Source organism: Oxyura jamaicensis, chromosome 5, assembly GCF_011077185.1.
Source record: "Oxyura jamaicensis isolate SHBP4307 breed ruddy duck chromosome 5, BPBGC_Ojam_1.0, whole genome shotgun sequence".
NCBI classification, from domain to species: domain Eukaryota; kingdom Metazoa; phylum Chordata; class Aves; order Anseriformes; family Anatidae; genus Oxyura; species Oxyura jamaicensis.
In genome coordinates this window covers 38,699,496-38,716,822 of record NC_048897.1, presented here as the reverse complement: position 1 = coordinate 38,716,822, position 17,327 = coordinate 38,699,496, and positions in this window count along the sequence as shown.

Sequence of the window (17,327 nt, the reverse complement as noted above, 5' to 3'; positions counted from 1 at the left end):
TCTCTTCTCTTCTCTTCTCTTCTCTTCTCTTCTCTTCTCTTCTCTTCTCTTCTCTTCTCTTCTCTTCTCTTCTCTTCTCTTCTCTTCTCTTCGCTTCGCTTCGCTTCGCTTCGCTTCGCTTCGCTTCGCTTTGCTTTCCTTTTCCTTTTCCTTTTCCTTTTCCTTTCCTTTTCCTTTTCCTTTTCTCTCCAACAGCTTCACAACATCACCTCATATCCCATTGCTACTATTTCCCTTGAACCTTCTCTGTAGATTTCCTTGTTGTTCTCCCATTTTTATGAGTTGCGCATTGATCTCCCTTTTCTGCTTGCAGTACCTTGCTCTTCTTATTTGATTACATCTTGAGGATTTCAGAACACTTTTCTTAGTCATCAACATTTTGAATTATGAGCCTGCCTTCCAAATGTTCTGCAAGCTCTAATAGCTTGGCTTTGTTCAGACATCTCATAACTGCTCTCCCTTCTCCATTATCCAAGCTGCTCTTTCACGCACTGGTCAGATAAGGGCTGAGCACACATTCCCTGGGTCTTGCTGTACTCTGGCCCACCTCTTAGCCTTCCAGCTTACCAGATAGCTTGGCCCTGCTCTCATGGTGAAGACGAGACCGTATTTCCCTGGTGAGCACACCAGGGAAATGTTCAGCAGGAAAGAGCTCAGACTCTTCTTAGAATTAAGTCTGTTTCCTTTAACCACTGGGCCAAAGTGTTAAAAATGAAATAGGCTGACACAGTTTGCTCTTGGCAAATCCCTGTAGTGTGTTTTGTATCAACTGACTAACAAGTGGCCAACAATAAATTGATGGTTTAATAATTTGTTCCAGCAATCTTTCCAGGAATTACGCATATTGATTTAAATTCCTTGGCTTTCCCTGCAAGACAGGTACTAAGTGCTCACCTGCTATTTCCCTCCTGCCCCTCTCATCCTCTAGCTACTCAAAAGCAATTACTAGTAGCTCAGAAATGGCTTTGGATGAGTCTTTAAGTCCTTACAGGTGAATTTTTATCTGATTCTGAAGGCTGGAACACATCTCAGAAATCTAAATATTCCCTGAGCTCTTCTTTCCTTATTCCACTCCATGACTCCAATCCTCTTGTTATTTGTTGCAATTGTGTTCAACATCTGGTTATAATCAACCTTTATAGGAAGTTTGAAGCAGAAAATGACAGTGATTCTTTCAGCCTCTGCTGGAATATTATGTCTCCAGAGCACACCCTTCTCCTTTGGGGTATTTTCTTTTCCTCGCAGACTTAACCCCTCAAGGCACCATTAACCCCTTCCCTATGGCCTCCTCAGACCTCCTCGTGGGACTTACGAAAGGTGCGCTGTTAATGTCATGCAGTAGAAATCCCATTATTTTACTAAGGCAGCCAACTCAGGAAAAGCCCAAACAGTCTGAGGTTCTGCCCTGCTAACGTCCCTTGTCTCCACGTCCATAGGCTCAGAGCTGTATGTAGACACTGTTTAGGCAAGGCGCATACTTTGGTGTCTTGCCTTATACTCTGGACACATGCAGGTCTAATGACTGAAAATAAGCTGTGTCCCATGCATGGTGTGACACCAGACGGCTTGGCAGAGGGTTACTTTTATTTGCAGAAATAACACCACAGAGGTTACTTAACACAGAAAAGTTAATTGCACACTTATATTTATTGCACTGTATGGTAAAATTAAAGTGGGACAAAAGTGAGTACAGATATGTGTATATATGGGTGAATTCTGGAAGATACAAACAAAAAAAGAGACAATTTTATTCCAAAACAATCTGGGGAAGCCTGAAGAAGAGGTGACTTGAGCTGCCTTCAAGCTACCTTCATGCAAAATGTCATCAATATTGCTGGTTTGCCACACATGGGCTCCCTAGAGCATCAATGGCAAACTAGAGCCTGGGAGTCCATATAAGTACAACAAATAATCTTAGGACTTAGAAAATTTATCCATTAGGTTTCGCAGGCAGGTCATATAAGATTGAAGGAATTTGCTCATGGAGGAGTGGGGCAGGCATATAAATTCAGAGAAGCTCCTGCAGAGGGAGAAACACTCCATGTATGACATTTGTACTGGGAAGGCAGCAGGTGCTGGTTTTAAAAAGAGAAAAGGAGATAGAAGGGTCTGCTGCTCTTTACCACACCGTGGTAGGTATGAGCAGAGGTCCACAGACATCCAGGTGAAACTACTCTGGGAACATTAGGTGAGTCATTCCTCCAGGTCCGTCAGCTGAGATCCCTCAAGGTCACTCCTGGGTGACAGGCACAAAGGAGACTTGTTATGTCTCGTTGTATTCCCAGGAACCCGAGACTTGTGCCCAATCTGGTACTGCAGTCTGCTGTTTCACACCACCCTCCAGTAACCTTGTCCCTGATCGTGATCACGCATCCCTCCTTCTCACAGGGCTTGTAATGCTTCTGTACCTTTCAGCTTGCCTACCATTAGAGCAAAGCACGTTACCTCTGTGGAGGTAACGAGATCCATTGAAGCAGGTGAGTATAACAAACCTGCTCTCCCCCCCGGACCCACAGCCTGGTGGGTGTCTGGAGCTCCTGAGCGTGTCCCTGTCACCTGGGTCCTGTGGGAGCTGTGGTGGTCTGTGGGCAGAGGCATGCCAGATGAAAGGCAGGTCTCAGCTCTGGGCACCCTCCATGTCCAAGCTTCACACCAGGGTTTGGAAGCCACGTGGTAGAGAATCACAAAATTCAGATTTGATGGTGGTTTCTACCCCTGATCCTTAGCATTCATACCTAAAGATCCAAGAGAAATCTCCCTTATTAAAGTTCTCCAGCCAAAACTAAAAACACTTCTCATTAGGAAACCTGCTTAGAATATTTCTTGCATGACATTCCTTTTATCCAGACCATGCACCTCTGGTCACGAAGCAGGATGCTTGCATGTCTCAGGGGGTAGAAGCAGTCATTCCAGGGAGCTAGGCAGGCATGTGAGCAACCCTTCTGAAGCACACATGTGATAACTGTGCCAGAAGTCCTTGTTCATGAAAAATCACCCAAACAATTGCAGAAACAGCTTCTGAAGCTTGCATCTCAGTCACTCTCTTGGCTGCAAAGTTTAAACATTAAGAGCTTTGAGACCCCATGGCTCAGGTGCAGTGTTATTATAACGTCATGGGATTAAATACACACCAGTAATGAATTCAACCTAGTAGCTTTGCTTTTTGTTTTGTTTCTAATAAGATACTTGGAACAGGGTCTTTTCAGTCTACATCTACTTTCATTATTTTTTTTTCATTGCATATTCAGTAAACATCAACCGACTAAAAGGACCATCTAATTAAATCTTTGGCTTTATGAGCATCTGTGAAATTAATTGGGGGAGTGCAAAGATACATAGGAACTTTATTAGTTTTCAAAACCAAAGTCACTTGAATTAAAACACCTTTTGCAGTTTATACTGGGCATGTTTGCCCAACAAGCCTTTCAAATTGAATAGTTACTGTATACTTACAGTCAAGCAAACACACAAAATGATTTTGGGATACTAGGGCAAAGCTGTAACTAGTTTGAAGCATGTGGCCTGACCCATGTCTAATCAAACATTACCTACTACAGCCAAGCCTATTACAGCAGCAGTTGCAATATGATTTTTTTGACTGAGTGCAGGGCATGGCTGGGAAGCTCCTTGCCAGGTGACAAGCAGGCAGAGAGGAAGGTCTGCTAAACACTTTAAACAAACCAGTCCCCAGGAACATTTGTGCCTCTTGTCTCCCATGCAGGGGTAGGTGGCATTCCTGCCCACCAGTAGAGGTGTGCCAGCACTCAAACTATGCTCTGCAAGATAAATTATATTTCTCCTTGTGCCTTTCAGAGGAGGGGTTAAAATAGGACTACCCATGATTAAATTTATTTGACTCTAAGAAGTGTGGATGATCAGAGCTGCCATCAGCTCCTGGGGCATGCTACATTGACCTCCACGCTCTTCTGCAAGGTTCGCTGTGTGTGCAGAGCCAGGGCAATCGCGTCTGCACCAAACCTCCCATCGGCACAGCGGGACCGCCCTGCGGAGGACACTCACACTTTGTTCTTCAGCAGATGTTCTGTAACTATATCTGGCTGCAGCCTTCCCTGAGCCATGCTGTGTGTTGCAGGTGATACATGAGCAGCAATAAGGAATAATGCCTTTCAAAAAGCATATCCTAATTAATTTTTTAATGTTCCTTTTTTCCCTAGCATCAGCCTCATTAGGTCTGTGCATGAAATATTTGTTTAGCCAGGTATTATACTGCTAACCATGAAGACTGGCTTGTTGCCTGGATACTTCACTCAAGCTTCAATGTCACGACTACAAATGCAGAACTAAAAACCAAGTCACTCCTTAATCTTCAAGATTATCTCAGGGTGCTGATCCCCGCACTGCAGGAAACAATATTTTCTTGAGCAACACAGAATGACTCGCTGTATGTGATGTATCTATGAGAGATTCAGGTCATATTTTAAATTTATTATTCTCAAATTGTCTTTTCTAACTTCTCAACAGTTTGAAATGCCTGTTTGTCCCATTGCTACCTGCTGAAATTGAACAACGTCTCTCACATCAGTGGTGAAATAAAGTGGTGGTTAGGTCTTTAGCACAGCACTGCACACAATGTCACACAACCGGGCACTTTGCACAAGCGCCCCGCGAAAGGCAGCTGTCCCCCTCCCACAGCTGGGGAAACTGGGAGAGGTTTCCATCCAAACTGGGCCACCATTGACCCTATTTTTGTATTCAGACTCACCAGTTTTTAGCCACTCTACTGGCCAAATGTGAATGGCATTAAAAAGATGTGGACTAAAGAAGGGAAGCCTTGGACGACAGGGTTGGAACTTCGCTGTCCTTTGGAGGACAAACCCCACACCACCCACTCAGTGCTGCCCCAGGGAAGAGGATTAAAATGCCAAATTCAACATTGCTTGTAAAGGTGGGGCCTTTACACGCCTTACCTTTTGTTACTAGCTTCAGTGTATCTGGATATACATTTTTCAGCAAGGTGTTTTCCCTGAAGAATGTTGCTCAGCTCCCACAAGCAGAAGATCAGAAAACCACAAGGGACAAGAAGAATTCATCAATTTGCCATTTAAGCAGTCTTTCTAGTCCAGCTAATGCTTTTTTTATAAAGTCTCCCTGCCTTTCCCTTTCATAGATGTGTGAAACCTCATTGAAGCCATTATCCCTCTAATGGACTTAGTGTTTACAGCTGCTACAGCCATTTCTGTGTAATTAAGTGCTGTGGACAGCGATGACCTTCATCTGCCTTCTCGGTATGTTCCACAGATACGCACTTGAGTGTCCAGTTGAGGTGAGATCACTGCCAGGGTTGCTCTTTAGGAAGTTACCCAATGGATAATAAAGCATTAGTGGGCAGCAATCTTCAAATCAGAGCGTGCCTCTCCAGAAAGTAGGTTTTCCAGGCCTTTGTTAAGGGCAAATTTCCGTATGTAATTTTGGATGGAGGCAGAGATGGAATAGTTTTTCCGGAAGGGGAAGGGCAGTGGCCAACCTTTGGGATTTGGGAAGCTATATTTTTAAGATGTGCTGTCTGCCTGACTCCTTGGTGCTTTGGAGGAGCAGATAATACTTGGTTCACTCATCCCAAGAGCCTGGATTAGTTGTGCACAGAACACGATTCTGTCCCACAGGGCAGCCTGGCACATCTGGGCAAAGTGTCCCAGGCTTGTACCTCGTGCTGGGGCAGCGGGCCTGTAGGAGCATGAGTTAGCTCCTTGCAGGGACAGGAAGGTCCACCAGGGGAGGGTGTTGGGGGTGGAGGGGCCGGACCCTGCTCCCAGCTCTCCTATCAGCTCCCCACCCGTTTTCCAGCTGTGCTCGTTCTGCTGGCAGGGGCCAGGAGCCCACTCAAGCAGCCAAGCTCTGCTTAGGTAAGGCCAGTCACGCTAACACACTAAGAAGGACAGGGGAAGTTGTCCAATGGCTTTAAAAAGAACTGTGTGGACAAAGGAAAAAGGGGCCATAACAGATTTTTCTCAGCAGCTGATGAGGGCATTTTCAAAGTACTAGAAAAGAACGACTTCAGGAAAGCCACTTGTAACTTACAAACATAAAATGACCCCTGGATGGGGGCTCTCAGCTTCCCCATGTAGCCAACAGAGAACAGCACCACCTCAGCTCTTCTCCTGACTCAGCCACCAATTTGCAGTATGAGGCTGGGCACGTAACTTAATTTCCCTTTATTTTTACCTATATCTAGCACCCTACCAAGCCTGTGAATAAATGGATATGTCGATACACAGGCATATATCCCCTACATTTCCATATAATGCAGTTTAATATTTGATTTTTAAAATGTAATAAGATTCAATTCTTCATAATGAATAAAACAGTGGGCTGTATCCGTTCTTGGTGTCCTTGCAGAACAGTGATGTCCTAATGCTTAATTCATGTTTGCAGAATAAAATGAAGGCAGAGGCTGAAGGATGCCAACCAGTGCAGACTTCTGCTGAAGTGGTGGCCATGTCCTGCTGGGACAGCTCAGCTGCTGCAGGACACCCCATCAACCCTTCCTGGGGCTCCCCTCTGCTTGGAGGAGGAGAAGGGTCTGCAGCTGAGACCCACAGAGCCGGGAACAGGGGCAGCAGTGACCATGGCTGGGCATTTGGGTTAAGGCAAAAGGTGGAAGACCCACCTCAGAGCTGGGTGACCTTGGTCCACGGCCTCTCTGCACAGGGGAAAAGATGAGCTAACCTTGCCTCCAGTGGTTGAGTCAAGCCCAATTTCAACAATGCAAAGAAACAAAACAAAACAAAACAAAATAAAAAAAATAAAATAAAAAAAAGCACCACCCTTCTGATGAAACTTGGCTGCACGCTGAATTAGCAGCGGCCCTGGAGCAACATTAGAAGGACAGAGCAAATGGGAGTGTGCTTAATTAAAGTTGACAGCCATAATGGCAGTGCCTGTAATAGTATCAGGAGATTATCGGTTACAGGCCGGTGCTACAGGCTCTGTGACATCCCTGCCAAGGTGTCACCCTCATGCCAGCTCTGTCAGGCCAGATCTTAATTTCTGCTCTTTAAAGCTGAACATCTCATGCTTATGGGAAAGCTTTTTCCCTCCTGGTCTCCTCCAGCTGCACGCTGTACTATGCAAAGAGCAATTATTGAGAAATCCAAGACAGAGTTTATCTGGTTGATCTTTAATAAGAAGCAAATGAATGAAAATCAGAGGAAAGAGCTTAGGAGGGAGCACAAGGGATGTGTTTTCCCCTCTTCTGATTTTTATATTCAATTATCTAACTTGTATCCATGTCAAAGCAATGGGGCACCAGTTGTTGAATTAGCACATCACTTTGTAAGGATGAGTTTATGGGGAAGGCAGCACCACAGCACGTGTTGGCAGGCTGCATGGGCACAGCCTCACTGTGGTGCTGGTGATGCCACAACATGAGCCACAGTAAGAGGGTGAACATGAGCCAAGGCACTCACCCACTCTCAGGAGATGCTGCTAAACATCTGTGTGTCCTTCAAGCTGTTCACATGCAGCATCTGGTCACCAGGTAGTTTGCAGCAGGTCAGCTTAGAAAATGAAGGAAAACCCAGTACTTCAGTAGAAAGACAATCTGTGAGGCAATGCTTCAAGAGCTCAGCTGCTGCATGCTGTGTTTTGCCCTAGAGTCAGCACTTCTTGTCTCGACCGTGCTGGGTCTGGCTCCATAACTTGCTTCCAAGTGATCAGTGATGTGTGTGCAGCACCACTCTCCTGGCTTGACAGGAAAATCAAACATAGCTGCTGCTATTTTACAGGAGCTGAGAGCAGCTTCACTTCAATTTATTTTGTTCCTACTCTTTTTTAAGATCCCTGGGATCTTAATTACAGCAACATTTCCCACTGGAACTAGAGCGCTCCGATTGAGTAGGTTAATGAGGTGTACAGAATCTAACAGTGACATCGACTAAAGACCCAGTCAATATCTTGATATCTTATCTGTTGAAGTAAGTACATTTTAACATTGATCCCAGCAGAATTTGGCATATGTGTATGCTGCAGCCAGATGCGTTCAAAATCTGCCCAAGGAGCATGGGGAATTTTAGTGAGAAAATGGAAATTTGAGAGATTCTCAAAAAAAGAGGTTCATAGCCATCAAGGTGGACTTAGCACTTCCGTGGAAATGTGAGCACAGCCTGTTCTTTTTTTGGTGACATTTAGGGTTCTCAAAAGAAATGAATTATGACACTGAAAAAAATCTAGACAGTCCCAGGGGTGAGAACTAACAGAAAATCCTGGGTAGCAAACACTGTCTGCTGGAAACTAATAACTAGTGTCACTCTATGCAAAGGGCAGGGAATAGGCTGCTCCAAGGACTGGGCAGGAGAAAGTCATTCTTCTCCACCTCAGTCTATGCCTAGCTGCATGAATCTATGTCTGTGTACCCAGAAAACACAACCAAGAATGCAGAAACAAACTCTGGAGAAGTCAAAAGCCTCCAAGGGAAAAGATCTGAACATTGCTGCCCTACATTAAAGAAAGAACTGGTAAAGGTAATCTGACTTTATATATGATCAAAACATCTGAATAAACTTCTTCCTGCCACAGTGGGTAAATGTTGTACCTGAGATGAAATCATACGTAAGGTAAAGGGGGAAAATCAGTCCATATTAGTAGGGCTATCAGCTGCTGGTATGAATATGTTGCTGATGGTATTCTAAAATTATCCAAAGAGTATTAGCAAGTCTTTGGGATTCAAGAGATCCTTAAAGCTCACATATCTTTTTTACATCTCCATCCAGATATGAGCAATGAAACTGCCTCTGACTTTATTAAAGGGTTCAGAAAGACAAGCTGTGCACACTGCATGCTGCTGGGTACTTTTGATAGTGCAGCAGCCAGTGACAACACCTAAAATACTGTAATTGAGCTCATTTCTGCAGTCTCAGCAGAGAGCAGGCAGGAAGCTTTGCAGGATCAGGCAGAAAAGGGAGCCTTGGACAGAGGGCTTGTTAGAAAAGGGCTGGGACTCCTTCTGCTGGGGGAAATGTTGTCCTGTGGTTTGCACTCACTGGTGCTGTGGGCAGCCGGACATTGAGTATCTTGGCAAAGCCATAGGATGTGGCAGAGAGATGCCCAGTGCTGTCCTCAGCTCCTCCCTTGAGTGCACAACCTGAAATTTAAGCTATTTTGCGTAGCTATTCACATGTTGTAGCAGCAGGGATTCACCACATCGTTAGCCTGCAGTGACCACACTCCTGTCTGACAGGCAGGGAACCTGCTGCGGAGAGGATACCGTGGCTTGAAGCACATGTTTTTCAAAATCAGCCTTGCTTCTGGGTGCTTCCATTTCTGGACACTGTGGCCGGGACTTGCTAGGCCTGGTGTGAAGATAAGCCTCCAGACCAGAAGAGATGAGCAGGAACCTGCACTGCTCAGTAATAATAATACTGAAGCTGTGCACTTTAGCTGGACACCACAAATTAGCAAATTAGCTTTGATTTATGTGTTTTCCCCAACAGCATGGGCAGTGAGCCTCTCGGCTCTTATCTTAGACATGCTGCAGAAGTGGAATTTCATTAGGGTGCTTTTCCTATCTGAGCTCCAGCAGCTAAGTGAAGAGTTGCTTAAAATAATTTAAAATACCCATGGAAGGGCTAATTCGCAGCCACAACTGTTTGCGTGCAGATCCCAGACCGACTTGGGCCTGCCAGCATATTCACTGCAGGGCCATTTCCAAGGACTGGCTAAGCTCGTCTACAACACAGGCACATCAAGGCCCATCTTTTTGATCCCCTCAGCAGCTGTGTTAATTTAGAGAGGGGCCTGCCGTGTGGCAGAGTGCTGGTTTGTGTGGTGAACTGCAGTGCTTCAGCTGAGCTGCCAATCACTCAGGTCCCTTTTGAGCTGTGCCAGCCGGTGTCACTGCCCTTAGCCCTGTGCGTGGCCGAGCTATTATCAGTAAGCTACTAATGAGCTCGTGCGTATGGCAGTGAGTGTTCTTCCTCAGTTTAGCATTCCAGTTCTCGCTTCTGAAGGTCAAAAGTGGATCCGCAGCCATATAAAGCTGTGCATTAGTGTTATGGTCCCCTGACAGCGTAGCCGTACCCTTTGCCTGCACCCTGCCACCACGTCCATTCCCAGGGCCCTCGGGCTCTACAGGGCCTGTTCCACCAGTGGCTGGTTAGGCTCTCCTCTCTGCCTGGCTTGTGGAGAGATGATGGTGCTGACACAGGGCCGGACAGTGAGGGGGCAGACCCCTGCTCTGGGTTTGGGTCTTTCAATTTGTAGTCTCCAGAGAACACTTCCAGCCTGACCGGAGATGTTTGACACCTCATTCCTAGAGCCCAAGCTCTAATCCAGTGGTAAAGAGGTAAACTGCTGGTCCCAGGTCACAGCTATGAGCTGTTATTGCATAGAGTGTTACTCAAGTCATTACAGCCACTGCTCACCACCAATTTCTCCACCATTTTGTCAGGCCTTTAGGTTAGACATCACAGCAGTGAAGGCAGAGGTCATTCTGAGTTGGGCCTGAACTCAAGGGCTTGAATTTTCCCCACTTCAGGCACAATGCAGAAGAGAGGAATAGCTCACAGAGGGAAATGGCCAAATCATTGGCTCCAAAATCACAGAATCACAGAATAGTCTAGGTTGGAAGAGACCTCCAAGATCACCGAGTCGAACCTCTGATATGGCACTAACAAGTCCTCCACTAAACCACACCACTAAGCTCTACATCTAAACATCTTTTAAAGACATCCAGGGATAGTGACTCAACCACTTCCCTGGGCAGCCCATTCCAATGCCTAACAACCCTTTCAGTAAAGAAGTTCTTAAATCCAACCTAAACCTCCCCTGGCATAACTTTAGCCCATTCCCTCTCATCCTGTCACCAGGCATGTGGGCAAATAGACCAAAATGTTTCCAGGCCTGCAGGACTCTCTGTTATACCGACTCTCAGCCCAGGCAGCTGGAAGTTTGTGAAAGAGAGTGTCCTTTTAACTTTTCTGTGTTTCTACATCAGCCCCAGCATGACCAGAAGCTCCCTGAGGAACACATGCCTCTTCCACCAAGCCCTGGGTGCAGACACCCTGCTGCAAGCCCAGCATTCACACAGAGAGCTCCAGACACAATCTGCCAACAGTTTTTGGCACCATGAGCCTCATCCAACTGCAATATGTCGTTGCCAGCTTCTTCACCACCAACGGGTGGAAGCGCAGTGCTCACTTGGCCTGGAAAGGCTGCAGTCACAGCCCGCCTCTTGCTCCCACAGAGAGGAGGGTGGAAGATGGTTTCTCCACAGGCACAGCTTGAGACTGGAAAGGGGTGGCCATGAGTCATCGAGCCCACATGAGCATGTGGGTGGCATATTTTGCAGTAGACGATGGCTATAGGATTAGGGCACGTGGCCACATGTATGCAAGCCTTGTTCAGAGCCACTGTTGGAGCTCAGCATCGAGGGAAAGCCTGACAATGCAACCTCCTCTTGTAAAAGGGCTCCTCTCTTTATCTCTCATTGTAATTAACTGTCATAAAGTTGATCTTCAGAGAGGGTGAATGGTTGGTATCAACTGAGTAACTCCTTTCCATTACATGTATTTAGATGAAAATGTGTACAGGCAGCAGAAAGCCTTTTGTCACCACCACCATCTCTGCAGCAGCAGTGGATATCCCATTACCAGCTGTCACACATACCCATGATGCAGATGGATGCTCGGGACCCCACAGTACTGCAGCCTGCTCTGCCCCTTGTCACACTGGCCAGCTGCTGCCTTGTGCACAGGCAGCAGGTAATGTGCAGCTTCCAGGGCTCATGCTAGCATCCCCATTGTATGAGAGGGATGAATTAGGTCAATCCTTGTGCCCCCCTTGAATGAAAACAAAGCCCCAGGCAGCAGCCCAAACCAGCCCAAACAAATTCGTGGAGGCGTGCAAGACCTTGGAGGTGTTCATAACCACATGGTAATGTTGCTTCAGCAGCTTACAGACTTTCCACACCGAAAATGGCATGTTTTTGTCTAAGAGCCCTTGGTATATTTTTCTTCTAAGGAGTCTAATCAAAGTTTGAGCACATGTAAGCTTTCAGCATCCTTAAAATCTTGAGTAAAGCAGTTCTACGACTTACCTCTGTGTTTTGCCTCGAAGGGCATCCCTGTGGTTAGTTTGAGCCTGCCCATGGCCAGGGTGGTTGTGTTTCTGGGTGAGGACATGAGGGGGAGGCAGGGACCTGGGAGCTGGGGGCTGGTTTGGAGAGGCAGGATTCAGGTTAAGCAGTGTGATGGCTGGGCTAAAGGATTAAAGGTTCAGGGTCAGATGAGGCTATTGAATGTGCCTCAAAGAAACAGCTTTTTACAAAATTATGTATGTCCCCAAACTGGCTTGGGCAAGCCATGTCTATTCAGTACAAAGCACCTGCCAGCATTAAATGGAGCACTTTAGAATTAATTTGAAACCAGAATAGATAGTAGCAATCAGCAGTAACATGTGCTCAACAGTCCTTCAGAAGGATATTAAAACTCAGAGTCTCAGGAAAGCAGTGCTCCAGAACACCAGCTGCCACTGTTGCACCCTTCAGAGAGCACAAGAGAAACTCTGATCTCTTTGTAAGTGCTTAGTAATCTCATGCTAATCAAGCATTCAGGGAAACAAAATTCTTTTTGCTAGGAAATTTTGCATCTAGGTGCCTATTAAAAGCATAGAAAGTCATGTTCATTCTCTGCCTCATTTGTCCTGTTAAATCTCAAGTTCTGTGATAGAGGAGATAATCCATTTTTCAGGTAAGGGACACAATTAAAATATTGAAAGGTAGGAAATAATGGCTTTCAGCACCATGAGGAAATAAAACTGAAATAATAAAGTCCATTGAACCGATTTAAGGGACGGTCCATGTCTTTAAATGCAAAGGTGAGAGATGATGCTGTTAGCCAGGGATGAACTCAGCCTTTCCAAGTCCAGACTATATTGCTGGACTCTGGCCTCCAGCACATTCCTCAGCCTCAAAACCCATTGCTCAGGCCTCATTGCTTCCTAAGCGCTGCAGATCTGCTACCTCTTCAAGTGGAGGCACATGCCACAGTATTGCAATCCATCATATGTGGAGTTGGCTGAACACCACTGGATCTTCTAAACTACTAAATTTAGGTCATGGATCCAGACTGAAAAATACAGGATCCTAAGGACCTTCAGCAAACATTTCCATCCTCTCCTGTGCCCTAAGTTATTTCTTCTGTTATTAAGTTGATTATTGCTGCTGTTCTTTTGGAAGATGATCAGACTATTCTTCTGAGTTTGCCTTTCCTGCCAAATCCTATCTAGACAATGACTGGGGGCTGGATGTATAGAGGAATTCATTTCTGGTAGGGTCAGTGCTGTTTTCTCCTGTAAAATGGTATTTTTACTGTACCAGGGTTTCCTACCCTCCAGAGGAATAGTTTTAATGAAAAGGCATTGACATTTCAGAAATAAGCTGTTGCTTCTTTCCATGTGGCATTCAGACATAATTTCATTTTAGGAGGCCGTACCCCAGGGGCTGGGGTTGAAGAAGTGAAGGAGAAGCATTCTGCCCGGCCACAGTGCCATGGGGCTGAGGAAGCCCCAGCTGCCCTGGCACCAACACAGCCCATGGATAATGCAGGATGGGGTCTGAGGAGCCCAGGAGTAATCCTTCCTATGAACCTCAGCCTTATAATCGCAGACATCCAATGAGCCCCAGGAGGTGTGATGGACACCAGGACACCATCCCCTGGTGGTGCACGGGACATCAGGTGGCTTCAGGGCTGTGACCGCCGCTGACCTCTGTCCTGCTGTCACCTCCCAGCCACATGGACACTGGGAGGTGCTTGGCCACCTCCTCAGCACACCCACACTGTGGGACGAGCACAGCAGGGTGCTGGTGGTGGCCATGGTCCCTTACCCAGCCTGCTGGCATGCGTAGGCATGCATTCAGTGCAAGAATCACAGCAGCTATGATATTCTGACTTGTTAGCATGTGGCACTGGTAAATAAAAGCATACTTGTTTTATCAGCTTTATGAAACTGCTGTTCTATAGACCTGCCCTTGGGATGGTGTGGGAGATCAGCAGTCTGTCTGCTGTGGTTGCTCATGTTCACATCAACATACAGCTGCATGAGCAAGGTGCTCGTTTGTGAAAGAAACTGGCTTAAAGAGGCTCTGCAAAGGTGTGGCATAGGTGATGATTTTATTTATTTTATTTTATTTTATTATTATTTATTATTTTATGTACAAGCTGCAGCCCCTACGAGAGCTAGAGATAACTGCTTGGTTCTCCAGCCAGCTCTGGGCTAAGTCACACTGCTCTCCCTGGGAAGGCAGCCAGCCTTCTCTAACACCATTATATTCCTTCCATCCTTCTGATATTGAAATACAGAATTAATTTACCTCACTGTGGACACTTAACACTGAAGCTGAGCAGGAGGTCTGTCCCTTGGGTTAACCAGCAGTTCCGGACCTCGCTGGGGCCGCAGTCAGATATCAGGGTTCATGCTCGGTATGGCTGAGGAGATGGGAGAAGGAAGGACCTGCGTGCCAGCTGCTGCTCCCCAAAACCTATCTTGGCCAAAAGCTGGGGGCCACAAGGCTGCAGTAGTCCCAGCTGCCTGCTGCAGCTCTGGGAGCCCAGCCTGTGCCCCTCAGTGCAGGACTGTAACTCACACTCAGAGGATTTGGAGCGAGGGGTGGTAAAAGGGACCATGTTGGTAATTAAGATGGTAGTTAAACCTCAGGAGCTTGATGCTCCAGGACAGGTGCTGTGAGCCGCCAGAATGGTGATTTCCAAGCACTCTCAGCCCTGCACTAAATTGCAATTTCAGCTGTTATTTAAACCCATGCAGAAAATAAAAAATGTGCTGAGCAAGCCCTAAAAAACAAAACTTGAATCAAGCCCCCTTTTTTACAGTCTCCTGGCTGTTGCTCTTTCACAGGGCTTGCTGTGGTGATGCAGTCTGTTCAGGGCTGCCAGGCTCTGGGGGTCAGTGTTCAGGCCTGGGCCTTAGGAAGCAGAGCATGAAGTGTCAGGTGGGACAGTCTCCTACCTCTTTCTCCTTACCCCTCTAAAATGTGGATTATTTTCTTCACTGATAATTCATCACCCTCCCGAAGAAGCTTTAATGCCAAGGCAATTTTGACTATCTTATTAGTCACTATATTCAAAGAAACAGCCTGTGCTGAGGCACTGAACGATCAAGATCTAAGTGGAAAAATGTAACAAAACAGTGGCAGTTGGTAATGCAAGCACCTAAATTTCCTGTCTGTGTCTTGACAAAGCTGCAGATTGAGTCATGTTTCCTGACATGTTAATAAAAGGTTCGGCGTGTGGGAAAGGGGGAACTGGCGGTGTTTGTTCCTGCAGAGGAAAAACAGAGAAGCACCTTGGAGTCCACAGAATTTTCCAAGCCTGTTCCTCTTTGCTTATTTAAGAGCTTTATTTTTTTTAAATAAAGGGGAGTTTACAGAGATAGGAAGACAATAAAAGCCACTGCCATTTCCTTGCTTGTTAGCCGTGTATAAAGGTGACAGGCCGAACAAAATCATCCGTGTCCTTGTAATATTCCTAGTTTGATTGCTTGCAAATAAAGCAGTTTAATAAAGGCTCAGATATACAAATGCCACATGGCCATATTGACAGGAGTGAGGGAAAGAAGAACACTGTAATCATGTTAGTTCTATCCCTCAGATTAATTAGCTAGATAAAATGTGCATTTACCTCATTCTAGACAGAAAAATATAATTTACCTACCAGCAATTTAGGCAGGCACGCTACTGCTAAAAGCCAGACCTGGCTGATCCTAATTCGCTGGGAAAGACGAGCCCTGCAGCCCTGCGAGGGACGGGCTCCTCTTCCTCCTCCTCCTCCTCCTCCCTCTTCACAACACCAGGTCACCATCACAAGGCTTGTGCCTGCTCTTCCTTCATCTCCAGAGCTTCAGGAATCTGCTTCAGGAGAACGTGGGTCCCCGTTACTGCCCCCCAACATACATCAGCTCAGTCTAAATTACATTACACCAGATTTCTTTTTTAATACAATGACATTGCTAGCTGAAATCAAAGCAACACTTGCCATAACTTTTTCACAGTCAAGTACTGAGATATTTTTTTTCAAAAACACAAGCCCTTACAGAAAGGAATAGATCAACTTAGACATACAACATGGTCAAAACCTCAAAATAATTCAACTTTTCCTACTCAGGCATTCAAAAGATGACTTGAGGTAGCTGAAGTGCTAAGCAAAGTGCAGCTTTCCTGTGGGACAGCCACACAAGGTGTGGAGGAGAGCATCACTCAGAAGCACCTGGGCTTTAAACATCTCCACACACATGGGGATGGGTGGCAGGTCCTCTTGGGAAGGCTGGGCTGACATATGTGCATTGCTAATGGGTGTCTTGTTCTGGGACCAAGCAGAATTGAAACGTAACTTCCACAGGTAGATGAGGATATTGTAAACACATTTTGCAGCTATGCTTGGAAGAGTCCAAGGGAAAAAAATTACATGGAAACTGATAACTTTATATTGCTGCTGACCTGAACCCATTATTAATGAAAAATGAAGAAACCTCTGTGTCGTCTCATCTGTAACAGCCCTGGGCCTTAGTGTCATATAGGAGTAGGTCCTGGGAGTAAAGACAATGTAATATTTGTGAACAAAACAAGACGAAGCAGGTAAGACTGAAAGGTACATATTTCATCTGCTACTCCAGAAGCCAGGGAGGGCAGCAGCTGCCTTCAAGTGGAAGGCAGGAGGTTCACCTAAGTGGAAACCAAGTAAAAGACACTAACACGTGCTGGAAAATCCCATGGTTAGGATCTGGTCCTGACCTTCCCAGAAACTCCCCTGTGTCCCAGACAAGCTCGTTTCAGCCTCCTCCCCACACATCTTTCAAGTGCAGGAGCAGGCACACACCGTGGGTGGGTGGGCGCAGCTTCCATCCCACCGCCTCTGTGGTGGTGGAGGTGGCCAAGCAGGGTCAGCCTCATTGCTGGTGGTTTACAGCCTGTGCTCACACATCCCCAGACAAAGCAGCAGCTGCTCTGCTTGCTTTTATTAAACCTGTTGCATAATTATATCTGCGTGAACCCTGGGGAAACAGCAGATGCAGGAAGTTCAAACCAATGCTTTCAATAACCGTGGATTAATGATAAATAGTCACGTATAACTGATACAGGTGATCACACCGCTCCATGTTATGCCTATGGAAATGTCTGTCCTTGCTGCCAAGCAAGGCCCCCAGTCCTCAGGCACCCTTTATTTCCCTTCCCGGCCTTTGCAGGACTTTTGTCTGGTTGCAGTGTGCCTGCAAACAGCCCTGAGCAGTGCCTGGCCCTGGGGGTGCTCAGCCCCTGGACCCTCCCTCCCTCTGGGCACTGCTCCTGCATCCCACCAGTG